Consider the following 19,257-nt stretch of genomic DNA (forward strand, 5'->3'; position numbering starts at 1 on the left):
GCTATTTAAAAATGTTAATCATTTATTAAGAAATGGATAGATGTTTAGATCTAGTAATTGAAGTCTGAAATTAGCTACAATTAGGTAACTAACTAATTATATGCTTTAATTTCAGGTCATCCAAGTAAGATAATTTTATATTTGTTTCAGAATGCTTCAATCTATGATAACTGAAAATTTCATTCAGTTCTCTTAATTTTTAAGAAAGTTACGGGCTTTTGACTGTTCACGATCACAGCTTTTTTGTTATGTCCATAGAAAATCAATAGGGAACAAGATGCTCATTTCCCAGTATGAAAATGGCCATAACTTTTTAAATACTTGAGATATGAAAGTGAATTAGGTGTCAAATTAAACTTATTTTTATGCTTTATCTGATGGGATAAATGCAGACTTGATTTTTAAAATCTCAAAATTTTGTAACATTGCTACATGATGACCAAGTGCCTTCTTGAGCTCGTCCCATTCATCTTGCATTTTGGCCATAACCCTCTAATCTTTCCTATCCATGAAACTGTTCAAATATCTTTTAGAAAAAGTAATTGTAACAGCCTCCACCACTACTTCTCACAGCTTGTTCTGTATGCACACTGCCCTCTGTGTGAAAAAGTTACCTACCTTTTAAATATTTCCCCTCAGACATACAACTGTGGTCTCTAGTTTAGAGTCCTCTGCCCTGGGAAATAGACCGGGACTGTATTTTCCTCATGATTGTATAAAACCCTATAAAAGCCACCCCCCAGCCTCCTTCAGTCCAGGGAAAAAAGTCACAGCCTATTCAATATCTCCTCATAACTCAAGCATGCAAGTCCTGGCAATATTATTCTGGACCCTCCCATATCTTTGCTACAGTATGACAACCAGAACTGCACCCAATATTCCAGTTACAGTCTCACTAATATATAGTTGTACTGTGATATCCCAACTCTAGTACACAGTGTTTCAAAGGATGAAGGTAAGCATGCCATAAACATTCTTCACCACTTTGTCTACCCTGTGTCACCACTTTCAGGGAACAATGTACTCGTACCTCTAGGTGTCTGGGTTCTCCAACGCTCTCTAGGTACCTATCATTTACTGTGTAAGTCCTGCCCCCTGTTTTAACTTTCCAATATGCATAATTTTGCACCTGTCTGAGTTAAATCCCATCTGCCATTTATTTTCCCACTTCCCTAGTAGATTCTTGTTGTAATCTTGGACTACTTTCTTCACTGTCTACTGTACCACCAATTGTAGTGTCATCTGACTTACTGATCATGCCACCTACACTCTCATCCAAATCATCCATATGTTTGTTCAAGAATGAACTGCAGATGCTGGAAAATCGAAGGTAGACAAAATTGTTGGAGCAACTCAGCGGGTGCGGCAGCATCTATGGAGCGAAGGAAATAGGCAACGTTTCGGGCCGAAACGTTGCCTATTTCCTTCGCTCCATAGATGCTGCCGCACCCGCTGAGTTTCTCCAGCAATTTTGTCTACCTTCATTCATATGTTTGACAAACAGCAGGGGAATTGGCAAGTATCGCTGCGGAACACCTGTGGTCAATGACCTCCTATCTGAAAAATAACTCTTCACAACTTCTCTCTGACTCTTTCTACCAAGGCAAAGTTGTACCTAGTTATTTAGCTCATAGTGGATGCCATGTGATCTCACCTTTTGGAGAATTTAAGTTCAAATATCTAATGTTATACTGCAGTGCTTCTGGGATGAATTGCTGGACTGAGACCTTGACTTCACTTTTACACTTTTAGATGGACATGATCCAATTGTACTTTTTAAAGGAAAGCAAGTTGTTTCCTTGATATCATCGCCAATACTGTATGTATCCCTTATTCCAAATTGAGCGGAAAACAGATTACGTGTCCTTTGTTGTACACAAATGACCTGCGTTTTCCAGTTCATGACAACAAGGCAAAGGCGGAGATATAAAAAACCGCAGATGCTGGCATCTTGAGCAAAACACAAAGTGCCGGAGGAACTCAGTGGGTCAGGCAGCATGTGACTCTGACTCTGAAGAAAAGTCCCGACCCGAAATGTTGTCTGTCATTCCTTCCTTCCATGGATGCTGCCTCACCCACTGAGTTCCTCCAGCACTTTGTGTTTTGAAGAAGGCAAAAGTTCTACATTGGCTGTGAAACAATAAGGGAACTCGTAGAGGACTAGAGTGAAGCCTTTCTTTCATAATCAGTCAATTACTTGACATGGTAGCTGACTGGTGAATTACTGGACTGGCATCCAGAGGACTACATCATCAGAACAGAGACATGATCTCAAATTTCATCAATATGCAATTGACATATTGGAATTTAAAAAAAAGCTAGTTTCAATAATGATGACAATAAAACTATTGAACTGGTGTAAAAATCTTGGTCCACTAATGTCCTTCAGGGAAGGTAATTTATCATGCTCACTTGTCTGATCTTTATTGACTCCAAACGCAGCACTGTTATTGACTTGAAATGCCTTCTGAAATGGTGCAGAAAGCCGCTCAGCTCATGGGGCAGTTATGTGGGTCTTACCTGTAACATCCACAACCCATGAGTGAATATGAACAATCAACACTGAGATTCAATCCCACCAAAAGTCGAGAGAGGCAGAAGAGACGACATTAAAAAGGAAGGGCTTTCTAAAACAAACGCTTGAAATAAAAATCGCCTGCAATTTATCCCGAGGACTGCATTAGAAATAAAAATGGGGGAAGAATGGTCAAAGGTTGCAACACATCTCAGGAGCATTTTTTTCTCCAGGGAAACAAATGGCTGTTTGTTCTAAATTTTTCAGGGTAGAAATAAGTTATTCAGCCAAGCAAACAAAGGCATGCCTCAAGAATTGAACTTTCCAGGCCATTAGAGGTCAGTGAAAAGAAAGCAGTTTTATAAATATGCAATAACAAAATATTTGCTTTATCAATAAATAATGATCAATATAACATAGGTCACCAAGTACAAAATATTGATAAGCAATAGTAATAATGATGCATTTGCATATTTTAAGGTCCATCAATCTGATACAATGACATGTTTTTGTCACTGCTCGTTGAATAATTTGAACCTTACTTTATGAAAATGTTATTGCGGCTATGCTCCAACCCTCTATTGATGGACTTAGTAGCCCATCGAATACATGCTGTGCCAAGTACCAGAGAGAATGAGAACTTTATACATAATGGAGGATCTCTGTGAATGATTCAACCTTTAAAGAGGTGCGCCCTTTTACACTTTACTTTGGAAAAAATGTACTTTGTCTCCTGTACTCTGTTTCATCATTGTTTGTGAGCCGCACTACCACAGTGTTGTCATCTACAAACTCGTTTATTGGCCATCTGCTAAAGGAAACAGCTCCATCTCCTTCACTGAGTCTAACACCTCTCGCAATGTTATAGTTCCTAATTAAACCTTCCCTCAGCCCCCACTGCCTGAATAACAGCCTAGTCTCTTCATTCTAATTCAAGGGCAATTACTGTGAACTATAACTGCTGGCCATTGCCAGCAAAGTCTTCATTTCATGAATAACTATAAAAGTTAAAATGCCACAGCAGGCAACTCCTCAAAAAATGTAATGTGACCCCTGTTCATGATTGAGGCTAAGGAATATATGACATTCACATGAGCTATAGAAATGGAAATATCTACTCAGTGCCATTTCTCCGTCCATTGTTTGAATCTATTTCTGTTCTCTTTATTAAGCGCACCATTTTAAATGTTATAGCCTCTCAGTAATCTTGCAGTAAAGTACTCAATGTTCTATTAACCTTACATGTAAAGCAAATTTTCTTCCAACTGTTTCTTATAAATAATTCACGCTTCCCAATACCTTGCCTCCAAAAAGAATTGTTAGGACAGATTCAATGTTCAGAGAAACTTACGGTAACAAGAGGAAGTTTATAATTATCTGTCTGTTTGCCATAAGAGTGTCTTGAACACTAAATTGTCGTGAGGAAGCTGTTCTGCCCTTCAGGCAATTTGAAGCAGAAATTTACTAGATGATTTGTTGGATATCATTTGTGACCAGTGATGTGCCTCAGGATACGGTGCTGGGCCCATTGCTGTTTGTTAACTATATCAATGATTTGGATGAGAAAGTACAGGCATGATTAGCAACTTTGTAGATGACACTAAAGTGCGTTGTATTCTCGATAGTGAAGATGGTTGTCAAAAATTGTAGCAGGATCTTGATCGGTTGGGCAGGTGGGCTGAGAAATGGTTGATGTAATATAATACGAAGATGTGAGGCAGCACGGTGAGGCGGCAAGAACTTGTATGTAAGGTTTAGGAGGCTGAAATCAAACAAGGGCCCTGAGGATATGAAGGAAACAGGAAACAACTAAAAAAGAGCCATGAAATGTGCTAGACAAGTAAGATTAAGAAGAACCAAATCATTAAAATGTATATTAGAAGCAAGAGTCAAGAGTTTTTTATTGCCATATGTCCCGGATGGGACAATGAAACTCTCACTTGCTGCAGCACAACAGAATATGTGAATATGTAAACATGAATATGCAAAAGGATAGCTAAGGAAAAGCTAGTCCACTCAAGACGAAGGGGCATGGAGCTGGACAAAATAGGTAAGGCCCATGTTGAGTTCTACATCAATATTCACCAAGGAGAAGGACATATATGATGGTGAAATCTGTTGATATTCCAGGGCATGCTGATATTAAGAAGAAGGAGGTGTTAAGTCTGTTGCTTGTGATGTATATGAATGATTTAGATGAAATAGTCATGGCCTGATTAGTAAGTTTGCACATGAGAGGAAAGTTGGTTAGAGTTGTAAATCAGATGGAAATTTGTGCTGAAAAATGGCAGATTAAGTTTAACGCAGACAAGTGTGTGGTGGCGCCCTTTGGTAGGTTAAATGAAGGAGGAAAGTGCACAGTAAATAGCATGACCCCTTTGAGCATTGATGTACAGAGGGATATGGAGGTTATAGTCCATGGCTCCCTAAATGTTGCAACTGGATATGGTGGTAAAGAAGGCATACAGCATGTTTATCGTCATGGGACAGGACATTGAGTATAAAAGATGGCAAGTCTCATTCCAGTTGCATAAAACAAGGCAATATTTGCAGTTCTGGTCACCACACAACAGGAAGGATGGTGGAGGCTTTGGATAGTGTACAGAGAGTTTCACCATGATGTTGGCTGGATTGTAGTGTATTAGATATATTGCGATGTTGGACAACTTGGATTGTTTTCTCTGGAGCTAAAAGATGAGACGGGTGTGGGGTGGGGATGTAAAGGAGATGTGTGGGGTATGTTTTTTACACAGAGAGTTGCTGGATCACGCTGCCAGGGGAAGTGGTAAAAGCATATACGATAGTGGCATTTAAGGCATTTAGACTCATTAACAGTTAGGAGAATGGAACGATACCAGTCAATGGGTTAGTTGAGATTTGCATCAAGATTGGCATTGACATGATGGTCCAAAGGGCCTATTTCTGCATTCTAGTGTTCTATGTTCTGAAGGTGTTTGAATATACAGTGATATTCTAGTCAGTTGAAGTATTTAATTCCACCGAGTTATTTGGCCACATCAAAAAAGTTGTCGAAGTTGCATTTAATCGCCTGCTTAAAGAATATAATACCACAATGTACATTGAGTTAGTTGTTGGACTTTTTATCTGAAACCACAACACTATAACACTGCAACACCATTTTCTGCATATTGCTCTCTTTACACCTGTACTCATGTATAGCATAATTTGACTGGATAACACACAAACAAAACCTTTTCACCGTATCTCGATACATCTGACAATAATAAAGAATAACAATACTAAGCATTTGTGTTTAAGAAGGAACTGCAGATGCTGGAAAATAGAAGGTAGACAAAAGTGCTGGAGAAACTCAGCGGGTGCCAGCAGCATCTATGGAGCGAAGGAAATAGGCAACGTTTCGGCCGAAACCCTTCTTCAGACTCTTTTAGGAGGTTGAGAAACTGTCTCTGGAGGGAGGAGGAGAACTTCTTCAAAGTAGGCATACCTTGAGGAGATTTTGCAGTGGAGTAGACAAAGTGTTTAAGAAGGAACTGCAGATGCTGGAAAATCGAAGGTAGACAAAAGCGCTGGAGAAACTCAGCGGGTGCAGCAGCATCTATGGAGCGAAGGAAATAGGCAACGTTTCGGGCCAAAACACTTCTTCAGCTATATAAGCCACCTGAAGATTGGGGGCCTTGAACTCAGAGCACAGGAGGTTTGTTCAGATGACTAGTGGGAGAGACCAAGCCCAGAATACAAATGAAGGTAAAAAGTAACAGAAAAAACAAAATTCTTCCATGAATATCCGACAACAGTCACTGCACGAGAGCGTCATTTAATTAAGTTCTGGTTGATTAATACTGGAAAACACTGCAGGTTTTGGAAGTATAAATAAAACCAGAAGCTCCTGGAAACACTCGGCAGCCTTTATGGAGAGAGTAGCAAAGTTAACAGATGTCATTAATCTATGATGTTTAGGAAATAACTACAGATGCTCGAAAAATCGAAGGTAGACAAAAAATGCTGGAGAAACTCAGCTGGTGAGGCAGCATCTGTGGAGCAAAGGAATAGGTGATGTTCCGGGTCGAGACCCTTCTTCACACTGAATTCATTAATCTAAGCTGATTATTGGGCAAGATAACTGGGCTTTTCAGAGTGAAGATAGCAATTTTTCTTTACACAGTGAATTAAATCTGCTAATCCTGTCAATGATGCTCGGTCAATTATTAAATTTATATTTAGATTTGCGACGTATGTTTGGTTCAAAACTAAGAAAATACTAGAAACCTACAGTAGAACAGTACAACAGAGGAATAGGCTCTTCAGCCCACAATGTCCTTTCCAAACATGATGCCAAGTTAAACCAATCTCCTCTGCCTGCACATGATCCAAATCCCTCCATTCCCTGCACATCAATGTGTCTATCTAAAAGCCTCTTAAATGCCACTATCGTATCTGTATCTACCACCATCCCTGGCAGCGCATTCCAAGCACCCACCACTTTCAGTGTAAAAGAACTTGCACCACACATAGGGAGAGGGTAGCTGAATCAAGTTAGATCACAGATTGCGGAAGTGTCTTTTTCCAGTTAAAATGCTGAACCAAGGGCATGCCTCCTCTTTTATATCCTTATTAAATAGAACAATGTTTTGATCACCAGTATCTTACCAATATTTGCCTTGCAGAATATCATAGACAATAGACAATAGGTGCAGGAGTAGGCCATTCGGCTCTTCGAGCCAGCACCGCCATTCAATGTGATCATGGCTGATCATTCCCAATCAGTACCCCATTCCTGCCTTCTCCCCATATCACCTGACTCCACTATTTTTAAGAGCCCTATCTAGCTCTCTCTTGAAATATTATTACAAATAGTTCATTTGGTCATCATCTCCATATGGAATATTGCTGTATAAAATTAGGTGTCACAATTCCTACATTTAATGGTGGATATAGTTCAAAGGTACCTCATTGGTACCCCATGTGCCGTACACAGAGGGCGGCGAGTGCCTAGAACCCTCTGGTAGGGGTGCGGGTGGAGGTAAATACGATAATGGCATTTAAGAATCTTTTAGATGGGCACATGGATATGGAGGGATATGGATCATGTGCGGGCAGAAGAGATTAGCTAAATTTGGCATCACATTCAGCATGGGCATAGTGGGCTGAAATGCCTGTCCCTGTGCTGTATGGTTCTAGCCTTTACGCTTTAGGATGTTTTGTAGTGGACGTGTAGGGGCTATATATATCCAAATCTTACTCCCATAACCACAGCAGGCAAGCTCGGAGGGCTGACTGCTCTCCTTCCCTCCCTGTTTCCTACGTCACATTTTGTTTTATAAGAATATTGGAGTGGTTGTGCAATGAAAGAAGAAATATATTAGACTGCCTCATAGAGTGAAGGAGTAAAGTAAAATATTTGATGCCAATGAAAATGATTTTGACAGTCATTGCTTTACACAGCAGGATCATGAAACAGAGAACTCCGCTTCTGCCGTGCCCGATTAAAGGGTGAGATTCGGCAGGAAAATGGGGAACAATGGCATCTTAAGTAGAGCTGAAGAAGTTGTCAAGTCCTGAGTATAAGACCTGATCTGAAAGAAGTTGGTGTGATTCATGGACACTTGCACTCAGCTGAATAGTTTTCATCTCTGCAATGAGAGAGCCTTATCGTGTGAAATTGTCTCTTCTGTTTTTTTTTCTCATTTGGGTATTGCTGTTCTGCATCATGCATGGAATACTTTGTTTCAGCTGGAAATGCAATCAAGTTTAAATAATAAGCCAGTCATATTTTTTTTTAGGACTGCAGGTTATTTTCTGCAGCACAAGCAAAATAGCACTGCAGCATCAATTCTTCATTCTCCACAGTGCAGTGTGAGGGAGGTGTAGTTCCGCACATAATACAGCACAGAGGAGGTGCAGTGCAATATGAAGGACATCCCATACAGAGGGAGAATGTGCATTGTGGACAAGATGCTGTGGAATGTAATCTAATCGCAAGGCTGTGCCTGCTCTCTCAAGTGGACATGAGGGAATCTATTTATAAGAACAGGGGAGTTCTCACTGGAATCCTAGGCCAACTCATATTCCTCAATCAGCATCACTCTTCCAATTATCAATTGAATAATTCAATTAACACTTTCCAATATCCTGAATAGAATTTAAGCTGTTGAAATGCAGCCTATCTGTTTTCTTTTGTTCCATCAATGCTGATTCCAGCACTTTACATGACGGTCAGATATTATTTATTGTACTGCAGCTTCACATTTCACCCCTTGATAAACTGCAGGCTTGTTGCTTTGTAAACAATCTGAAGATTAAATTATCTTCTAGACACGAGGAACTGCAGATGCTGGAATTTTGAGCAAAACACACATGCTGGAGGAGCTCAATAAGTCAAGCAGCATCTTTGGAGGAAATAGACAGATGACGTTTCAGGTTTGAAGAAGGTCCTGACCCGAAATGTCATTTCCATCTTAGATGCTGCCTGACTGCTGAGTTCCTCCATCACTTTGTGTTTTGTATTAAATAATCCTTTTTTTTTTTGCAGGATAGTGCCAGACTTACTCCTTTTTACACATATGTGAAGCTAGACTAACCTATTCATTTGCACAAACACAGAGTAAAATTTGAAGAAAATATCCCTCAGTTACAAAAATCAGCGTGGGTTGGAGTGAGAATTATGAAGGCAACTTTTCAGTGGATAATGAGCGATGATGCACAAAGGATGTGATTACGAATATTACATGGAGACAGATTGACGACATTCAGAAAGAGAAGAGGAAATCATGAAAACCATATGAAAAGCATTTGCAAATGCAGATAATTGACACATATACCTCTTTCCAAGGCTGCTTTAGACACATTTCTATCGTAAGATATCCAGTAGGAAGGAGATCAACAGCAGAAAAATGGACCTCGGAGTTGCCAACAGTCAGTCAGCATGTAGATGATAAAAAGAGCAGCAGCGTTGAATAACTTGGGATGTGATGCTGTAAAAGTTAATGAAAAATGACTATCAATGTCATAAAAATGTTTTGTAATAGACATCATTCAGCAGTCTGAGGAAGATCATCTTCCTACAGTATGTAATGCATTCTGCTCACTCTTTAATATATATCGCTAAGTCTCCTGCGCTGTCAGCATATTTTTGAATGTAATCTCCGAGGCTATTTACGCCTCTATTGACTTTTCCAAGCAGCACATTTTTTTTACAGAATCTGTTTTTGCAATTGGATCTGTAACCTAAACTACAAAAGCACCAGCTTCTGTCAGATGAGTTGGCGGGATCTATTCCTGACTGCCCTGCGTTAATTCAAGTAGGTAGCCAAGGCTTCTGGATTTGATCAGCTGTTTATGTATATAAGGTATAGGAGCAGAATTTGGCCATTTGTCCTATCAAGTCTACTCCGCCAGTCGTTCATGGCTGGTCTATCCTTCCCTCTCAACCGCTTTCTCTTGTTTTCTCCCCATAACCCCTGACACTCTGTGAGAGCTGTGTATTGGAAAGGTAGGTGTGTGGATTCCAGCAAGCAGTGTGTGACCTAAGGGTGCAGGTTCATGATTCCATGAAACTGGTGACACAGATGGACAGGGTGGTGACAAAGCTGCTCGGCATGCTTGCCTTCATCGGTCAGTGAAATTACGGGAGTTGAGATGTCATGTTACAGCCATACAAGACTTTGCTAAGTCCACATGTGGAGTATTGTGTAAGTTCTGATCATCCTGCTACAGGAAGGATGTAATTGAGGTGGAAATGGTGCAAAAAATATCAAAGATGATGTCATCTCGTCTGGAACGTTTAAGTTGTAAGGAGAGGCTGAATAGGCTGGGTCACTGAGGAGTGACCTTACAGAGGTTTATAAAATCATGAGGCGGATCGATGAGGTGAATAGCAACAGTCTTCTCCCCAGGAGAGTGGAGTCTAAAACTAGAGGTTATAGATTTCATGTGTGCGGAGAAATATTTAAAACAAACCCAAGAGGCAACTTTTTCCATAACGAGGGTGGTACGGGTATGGCAGGAGTGCCAGGGGAAATGGTAGGGGTGGATAAAATTACAACATGTAAAACACATTTGGACAGATACATGGATAGGAAAATTTGAAGGGATAAGTGCCAGGCGCAAGCAAGTGAGACAAGCTCATTTAGGCATATTGGTCAGCATGCATTACTTTGGCTGAAGGGCCGTTTCCATGCTGTATAGCTTCACCGACTTTGATTTTCCTGCACCAATTCTTTTTCATATCCAGATTGTAAATCTTACAATGTAATTAGGCATCATAGTTTATTCTTGCATTAAAATTATTACGCTGTGTTATAATGTGCAATTGTATTAACGTCTCTTTGGCTCTGCTTCACTGTGACAGAATCATGTGCAGTATATTTTTCCTTCTGCAGTCATATTTCGTAGGAGATTGACAGATGTGACAGAGGGAGTCTGTCTGGACCTGTTTATAGTGTAATGTTAAACATAACATTTATGCATTTTTAAGGACCAATGCCTTATTTTGTTTGCATTTGCAATTTCTTCCACTCTTATGTTTGGTCCCAGTTTTTAATATTTAATATGCTTTAATGTTAGTTGTAAAATATGTTACAAATTCTGCTCGTGGCTACACTTAAGCAGAATATTGACTCAGAATACATTATTTCCCCATTTCAATGCTGTAAATTCCTGTCTTATAAACAGTCCTGCCATTTTGGTATACCACTTTCAAATGCCAATGGTTTGCAATCAGTAAAGTGAGCATAAATTTCAGGTTAGCATTTAAGTAAAATTTAATGCTAGTGATTTTTACATGTATGCATTATTTTTTGTACCACATTATTTTGTATGCCAATTGTGGAAAAACAGTATGAGTGTATAATGATGGCAAAAGAAGAAGCAAGCTTGAAATAGTGAGCAGCTGAGCTAGGGGCCTTGCCAGAATCTTTAGGAATGTCAGATATTGCAGATAAACAGCGGAGATCAATCATGAATTTGGACATAAAGATTCTAAACTCTCTTCATTATTATATTTTAACATGAACACCAACAGAGAAATGACTCAATTCACCGTGTTAAGCTTTGATCACTCAATGCGTTACCGAAGTTTAAAACTGCTTCAGGAATCTCTTGACGCAGCAGCATATTCCTCCTATAGTAGGCATCTTTTCCCCAAGTTCAAAGACAACAGAGTCAGAATGGTGCTGAGATTATGGCTTCAATCCTGCAGCTGGTTGAAATTTATTGGCAACCTTCACCTCTTTTCAAGGCATTAATGCAACATAGATTGCTTTTTTACAAGATGGGATTTATGGAAAAGCCATTTCATTTTCAAAGATATTAGTTGGTGATGATTAAAGGAAGGGTGCAGTGCTTTGGGAAGGAGCGTGGCAATAGGATTTGTTTTGGTTTGCAGATATTACCGGGACGGGTTGAATGAGTTTCTCTAGTTTTGGATGCATAACGTAAATTGAATAATTGGGATTACATCCATAGCAACCCTTCTTGATTGCAAGTAAGGAGGCTCTTCAACACATCCTCCAACACATTGTTTGTTCTCCTTTTGTTCCAGGTTATGTATCTTATTGGTCTCTGTAAATACAATTGTCCACAATTAGTAATTACAGGCAAGAATGGAGGTAGCAGGCAAAATGTTTCATTCAGCTGTGGTCAAATGTATTCAAAACCACACATTATTGCGATCATTAATCTGCCATTAATCTGCAGAACCTGGTTTTATTATTCAATCAATAAAATAATTTCTACCTGTATAATGGAGAAAATCTTAGCAAAGAGACACAGGTACCCTTCAACGTATGCAGTAGGACCACTCGATCGTTCAAGCGTACTTTGCCATTCATCAGAATAATGGCTAATTTGATTGTAACTGCCTGTGGTCATCTTTGAATCCTCTCCTCACCTCTTAGTAGAGTTATAGAGAAGAACAGCATAGAAAATATCCTTCAGTCCACCAAGACAGTGGCAACAATCAACCCAACATTGACACCATATACAACATAGAACAGTACGACATAGAACCAAACCCTTTGGCCCACATATCCATGCTGAACATGATTCAAGTTAAACTAATCCTCTCTGCCTGCACATAGTCCATTAATCCATATCCCTGATTCCCTGAATATCAATGTGTCCATCCAAAAACCTCTTAAAAATGCTACTATCATTCTGGGTCCAGCACCATCCCTGGTAGCGCGTTCCAAGCACCCATCACCGTCTCTGTAAAAAGCTTGCCCCACACATCTCTTTTCACTTTTCCCTTCTTACAAAGCTATACCCATTAATCATTGGCATTTCGAACCTGGGAAACTAACTTTTGACTGTCTACCTCCTATGTGACTCACATAATTTTATAAAGTTTTATCAGGTACCTCCTTAGCATCTGATGCTTCAGAGGAGACAAACCAAGTTTGTTCAACCTCTCCTTATAGCTAATACTATCCAATCTAAGCATCAATCTGGTAAACCTCTTTGCACCCTCTCCAAAGCCTTCACATCCTTCCAGTAATGAACGACAACAATTGCATATATTGTAACACTTCAAATGTGGCCAAACCCACATTAATCCCATTATTTTTACTTCCTCCCCATTAGCACCAAACTCCCTCAGATGCTACGACTCTAGTGTAGTGACAGATTTTTATATCGTTTCAAGGAATCTTTCCTTTAGTCACTATGATTGAAGACAGGGGGGTCAGGAGATAATCGAAAAGCACTCACAAGCTCTCCACGAGACATTCAATGCCGTCGAAAGATACATCTTCCAAACACAGTTTCTTGATTAATAGTTTATTTATTGTAGTAGTAAAAAACAGTAAGATATTCATCCAAACTTCTTCTTGTATAAGTACATTTTAATCTGATTCGTGGCCATACTCGTGCATGGTCGAAAGCTGTGACCTCTCCCCATGCTTCTTCCAACTAAACTAACTACTAGGGAGTCTGCGCGAGAATGCCAGCCGCAAACACGCCTCAGACTACGCGTAAATCCCGCCCACATAATTACAGGCAGATAAAATTTAAAGGTAACAGGTTATAACATACCAAGTTAAGCTAAATGGCTACTACATCACCAACACACCAGAAATAATTTACAATGGCCAATAAATATTAAATACATTTTATATATAAATATTGATAATATTTATAATTACTGGGAGAGGAAGGGGCAGATGTCTGTTCTATTAAATGGAAAATGATTTGTGGACACAATGAGTAAAAGCAAATCCTGATTTCTCAGCAGAGGTTCATATCGTGCTAGATTCAATGTGGAGAAAAAAAATGTTTACACATAAGGATCTTAAAATAATACATTTTTATGTTGACCATACTTAAAAACAACCAACCTTGTTACCAGCACCCTCTGACAATAGACATTGTTTCTGTCTTAAACAGGTGACCACTTATTTCTAAGCAATGACCATCGGTTCCGGAAAGTCCAGCAGGAGGAACATCCTCTCCGAGTCCTCCTGAGAACAATTCTCAGGATTTTATATGTAAGTGGAAGATTGAACATTTTACCAATGAAATAAGTAGATGAGTAAAACTGTAGTTCCAATTTTAATTGACGAGGCAAGAAACGGGCCAGATAGAAAGGGGATGGTAAATGAGGGAAAGTGAAAGAAGAATTGAAGTATTTAACTTTGAAATCCAATTGTATTTCAGATATAACTTTGGTGGGTTAAAGCTCACAATGCGGTAATGAAGCTAGTCAAATGCTATTATAGTAATATTTTCAATTTCATATAGCATAATCTGAGAATTCAAAAGAAAAAGATAGGTTTAAATTTCTATCGTGTCTTCTATATCCCTTTCAGGGAGTTTCAAAGCCATTCAGTGCCAATAAAGTACTTTCTGAGCATAATTGTTTGGGATGTAGGATACTCAGCAGATAATTCATGCTCGGTAATCTCCCATTGACAGCAAGTGATTCTTTTCAACTATGTTGAAGGAGGGATAAATATTCGGCCAGAACACTGGAGTTAACATCATATTCTTCTTCAAAACAGTGTCATGGGATCTTTTAAGTCAACCTGAGAGTTGTTGAGATCTCTGTTTGATGTCTCAACTGAAAGACAACATATCCAGTGGTGCAGCACTCTTTCAGCACCGTACTGGAGACACCCAGCTACACTTTTGAGCTCGTCTTTGGGTGGGATTTGGAATAATGGACAAGATAGTGATCCACTCAGTCTCAGAATGAGAGGGAAACGCAAACTGCTGCAGGAACTCAGCGAGTCAGGCAGTATTCATGACAGGTACACAAAAAAGCTGGAGAAACTCAGCGGGTGCAGCAGCATCTATGGAGCGAAGGAAATAGGCAACGTTTCGGGCCGAAACCCTTCTTCAGACTGATCGGGGGTGGGGGGGGGGGGCGGGGACAAGAAAGGAAAAAGGAGGAGGAACCCGAAGGCTGGGGGATGGGAGGAGACAGCAGGGGGACTGAGGAAGGGGAGGAGACAGCAAGGACTAACAAAATTGGGAGATTTCGATGTTCATGCCCCCAGGATGCAGACTCCCCAAGCGGAATATGAGGTGCTGTTCCTCCAATGTCCGGTGTTGCTCGCTGTGGCCATGGAGGAGACCCAGGACAGAGAGGTCGGAGACGGAGTGGGAGGGGGAGTTGAAGTGCTGAGCCACCGGGAGGTCAGCTTGGTTATTGCGGACCGAGCGGAGGTGTTCGGCGAAACGATCGCCCAACCTCCGCTTGGTCTCACCGATATAGATCTGCTGACATCTAGAGCAGCGGATGCAATAGATGAGGTTGGAGGAGATGCAGGTAAACCTCTGTCGCACCTGGAACGACTGCTTGGGTCCTTGAACGGAGCCGAGGGGGGAGATAAAGGGACAAGTGTTGCATCTCTTGCGGTTGCAAGGGAAAGTGCCCGGGGAGGGGGTGGTACGAGAGGGAAGGGAAGAATTGACAAGGGAGTTATGGAGGGAGCGGTCTTTGCGGAAGGCAGATATGGGGGGAGATGGGAAGATGTGGCGAGTGGTGGGGTCACGTTGGAGGTTGCGAAACTGACGGAGGATTACTTGTTGTATGTGACGGCTGGTGGGGTGAAAGGTGAGGACTAGGGGGACTCTGACCTTGTTGCGAGTGGGGGGATGGGGAGAGAGAGCAGTGTTGCGGGGTATGGAAGAGACCCTGGTGCGAGCCTCATCTATGGTGGAGGAGGGGAACCCCCGTTCCCTGAATAATGAGGACATTTCAGATGTCCTGGTGTGGAACGCCTCATCCGTGGAGCAGATGCGGCGTAGACGGAGGAATTGGGAGTAGGGGATGGAGTCCTTACAGGAAGCAGGGTGGGAAGAAGTGTAGTCCAGATAGCCATGGGAGCCAGTGGGTTTATAGTGGATGTCAGTAAGAAGTCTATCACCTGCAATGGAGATAGTGAGGTCAAGGAATGGTAGGGAAGTGTCGGAAATGGTCCTGGTGTATTTGAGTGCCGGATGGAAGTTAGTGGTGAAGTGGATGAAGTCAGTCAGTTGTGTGCGGGTGCAGGAGGTGGCACCAAAGCAGTCGTCGATGTATTCATGACAGGAATGGACAGATTTAGGGCAGCACAGTGGCATAGCGGTAGAATTGCTGCTTTACATTGCCAAAGACCCGGGCTCGATTCTGACTATGGGTGCTGATTGTACATAGCTTGCACATTCTCCCTGTGACCGGGGGCTCCGGTTTCGTCCCACATTCCAAAGATGTGCAGATTTGTAGATTAATTGGCTTCTGGTAAATTGTTCCTAGCGTGTAGGATAGAACTAGTTTATAGGAGGTCACTGATCGGTGCGGACTTGGTGGGCCGAAGGGCCTGTTTCCACACTGTATCTTTAAACTAAGAAGACATTTTGGGTTGGCATCCTTCATCAGACTGATCTCATTGATTGTATCTCCACAGAGTGAGGATATTGAATTATGTCAGGACAGCAGAAGTATCCCCTGAATGAGCAAGGATACAATGATTAATATCTCACATTTATTAACTTGATTGACGTGTAGGGAAGGGCAGCAGGATTATAGTTGGTGATGCGATAGTTGGTGTGCATCTGTAATGACTGCATTTAAATTTAATAAATTAACTTTAATACAATTATCGACAAAATGTGGTCTCCCACTGAGCAAAAAGAACAATGAAGGAAGTTTTTTATACATTAAGATACTGAATAGCTTTGGAGATAATAGAATATCTTTCTTTTTGAGACAAGCTATACATGGAATATTTAGTGTCTCTCTTTACAATTGCTGCACAATGACAAACCCTATTAATCTGTACCTATTTATGAATGTGTGGACAGATGTCATGCAATTAAAACTTCATTTACTATCAGAGGATAAGGTTAACTGCTCAGGAACTGTTGGGGGTCACAATCATGAAAAGTATGTTATTACCCAAAATAACAAGGCAGTTAAGTTTCAGGCTGATTAAGACAGGCAGAAACACTCGGCAACACACTACTTTATTGTATTAACTTTCTAAATCCGAAGTTATGCGTTGTCTTTGCCAACATGAAGTCCTTCTGCTTCTCTCCACCACGACTGATAGGAATCTGTTTAATTATCAACCATGATTGTGCCTGTATTTTTGCAGAGACATTAAACTTACATTGCATGGGAAATTAAACAGAAGCTTAGCAGGTATGTTGCTTGCTTCAAGAAAGAAAAATAGAGACTGCTGTTCTTTATTTGAGATAATGTACAGAAGAGAACGTTCCTTGAAATTTAGCTGGGATTCAAATCTCATAGGCTTCTGCCATGTGGCAAATGTAATGATCTGTAATCTGATTAGTGTTCCTTCTGTGCATATAGCTCCTTCTTTCTGTCAGCTTTCTAGTTCAATTTCAGAGTGGTCATAAAGCCTCAGCCTAATATATTCCCAGTGTCTCTGCAACTAATTTGCAGCTGAAAAATGTGGTCATTTGTATTTCCATTATTTAAGCTTTCTTTAAAGTCCATGATTTCAATATAATTTGTAATGATTCTAGAATTATCAAACTTCAAATGCAGCAAAATATTTATGGTGAAAGCGACCCATTACATACTTACATTAAATAGTACTTGGTTAGAGCTGAATTGATTTGCTCCTTGGCTATTATGGGAAAAGGCACACCTCAAACATACAGAAACCTTTTGGCTTTACCTAATGTAACGGCATTGCCTTAAATGAGCTCTCTGGGAAAACTTGGCAGTTCACGCTATTTCTTGAATATGAACCGTGAAATTAAATTATTTTAAGTAACTTTAAATTGAGTGGTCAGCTATCAATTGGAGGCAAATTAAGAAGCCATAGTTCTAACTTTTGAATGTAAACATCTCAGGAAGAACTGAATCTTTAATATCCAATTAAAACATGAAATACTTTTACGAGGATGTTGCCAGGACTCAAGGGCCTGAGCTATAGTGAGAGATTTGGTAAGCTATGACTTTATTCCTTGGAACTCTGAAGGCTGAGGGATGATCTTGTAGAGGTGTATAAAATCATGTGGGGAATTGATAGGGTGATCGCGGTTGACCCAATGGGCCTGTTTCAAAGCTGTATCTCTGAAACTAAAAACTAAACACGATAGTTGTTTGGAAGAAGCAGTTCCTGAACCTGTGCATTATAGATTTCAGACTCCAAAACTGTAGCTGGTTATGCATGCAACCAAATATGTAGCTGCCTCATTACCATTTGACACTCCCACCTTAGGTAGTATAACTGTAGTATCTGCATGCACCCTCCCTCTCTTGGTTCCAGTACGTGGTAGACCAGTTGTGGTCAGTGCTGGGACGTGTGGATGTAGTGTCTTAATAAAGATTTAGTGAAGGATTAAGGACCACGTCTAAAGACATCTACATGGTGTCGGAAGCGTTTAATCTGCGCCTCTCGTATATCGGGTTTTATTTTGCCTTTTGAGTGTGTGTGTAGTGATGGCTTCATCTTGTCGCAATCCTTCCCCGTTAGTCTTTGACGCCGACATCGCGGAGCGATGGGACACGTTCGTCATGGACTACACCCATTATGTGAATATTGCACACCGTAATGACCCTGCTGCTGTCAAAGCATCGCTGCTATTGAACCTTGCTGGGCCTGATGCCATGAGGCGGGCTAAGTCGTTTGTGTACAGTCCAGCGGTCCTGGGCGAAGATGACCAGATTGCTGAGCCAGCCGAGTCTCCTGACGACCCGGTGTGTCTGTTGAGGAAGTTTACTGAAATTTGTGACCTTCCCTCGAACCGCATTTTGGAGCGGGCTCGGTTTTTTTCTCGCAAGCAACAGCCTGAGGAACCTGTGTAATGTTTCATTGCCGACCTCCGCTATCTAGCTCAGCGCTGTCGTTTTGGTGAGTTGTGTGACCAGCTCACGCGGGACATGTTAGTTACTGGCATGTTAGACCAGAAGTTGCGGGCTGATTTATTACGGAGGCCTGACCTCACGTTGAACGAAGCTGTGCATGCTTGTCGCATTGCTGAGGTTGTTACTCCGTTTCATGGGGAGAGAGGATCTGGGAACCGTGCCGTTAGCGTGGCTGCTCTGTCTGTGCCGCGGCGGCCACCGAACAGTTTTAAACCACAGCCTCGCCCAACTCCTGCCCCTCGCCCTCAGAGTGCCAGGAAGTGCCCCAATAGTGGGTATGGACGTTTGCCACAGTCTCTGTGCCCTGCTTATGGAAAAGCCTGCAACTATTGCAGAAAACAGAACCACTTTGCAGCGGTCTGTCGTTCCCATGGGAACGTCGCTCAGCCTCCTCGCCAGGTGTTACACAATCTCCAGAGGATTGAAAGTGTCCTTGATTCTC

At 41.1% G+C, this 19,257-nt stretch overlaps 1 long non-coding RNA gene across 1 annotated transcript in view; it reads left to right on the forward strand.

The window, feature by feature from the left end:
• LOC116991205 overlaps nucleotides 1–19,257 on the forward strand; it is a 254,808-nt gene that overhangs the window by 113,769 nt on the left and 121,782 nt on the right. Inside the window, exon 4 of the long non-coding RNA XR_004416711.1 lies at nucleotides 13,877–13,977. This is a non-coding gene — a long non-coding RNA (uncharacterized LOC116991205). The remainder of the gene's footprint in view (nucleotides 1–13,876; nucleotides 13,978–19,257) is intronic.

Source organism: Amblyraja radiata, chromosome 33 (assembly GCF_010909765.2).
Source record: "Amblyraja radiata isolate CabotCenter1 chromosome 33, sAmbRad1.1.pri, whole genome shotgun sequence".
Taxonomy (NCBI): Eukaryota; Metazoa; Chordata; class Chondrichthyes; order Rajiformes; family Rajidae; genus Amblyraja; species Amblyraja radiata.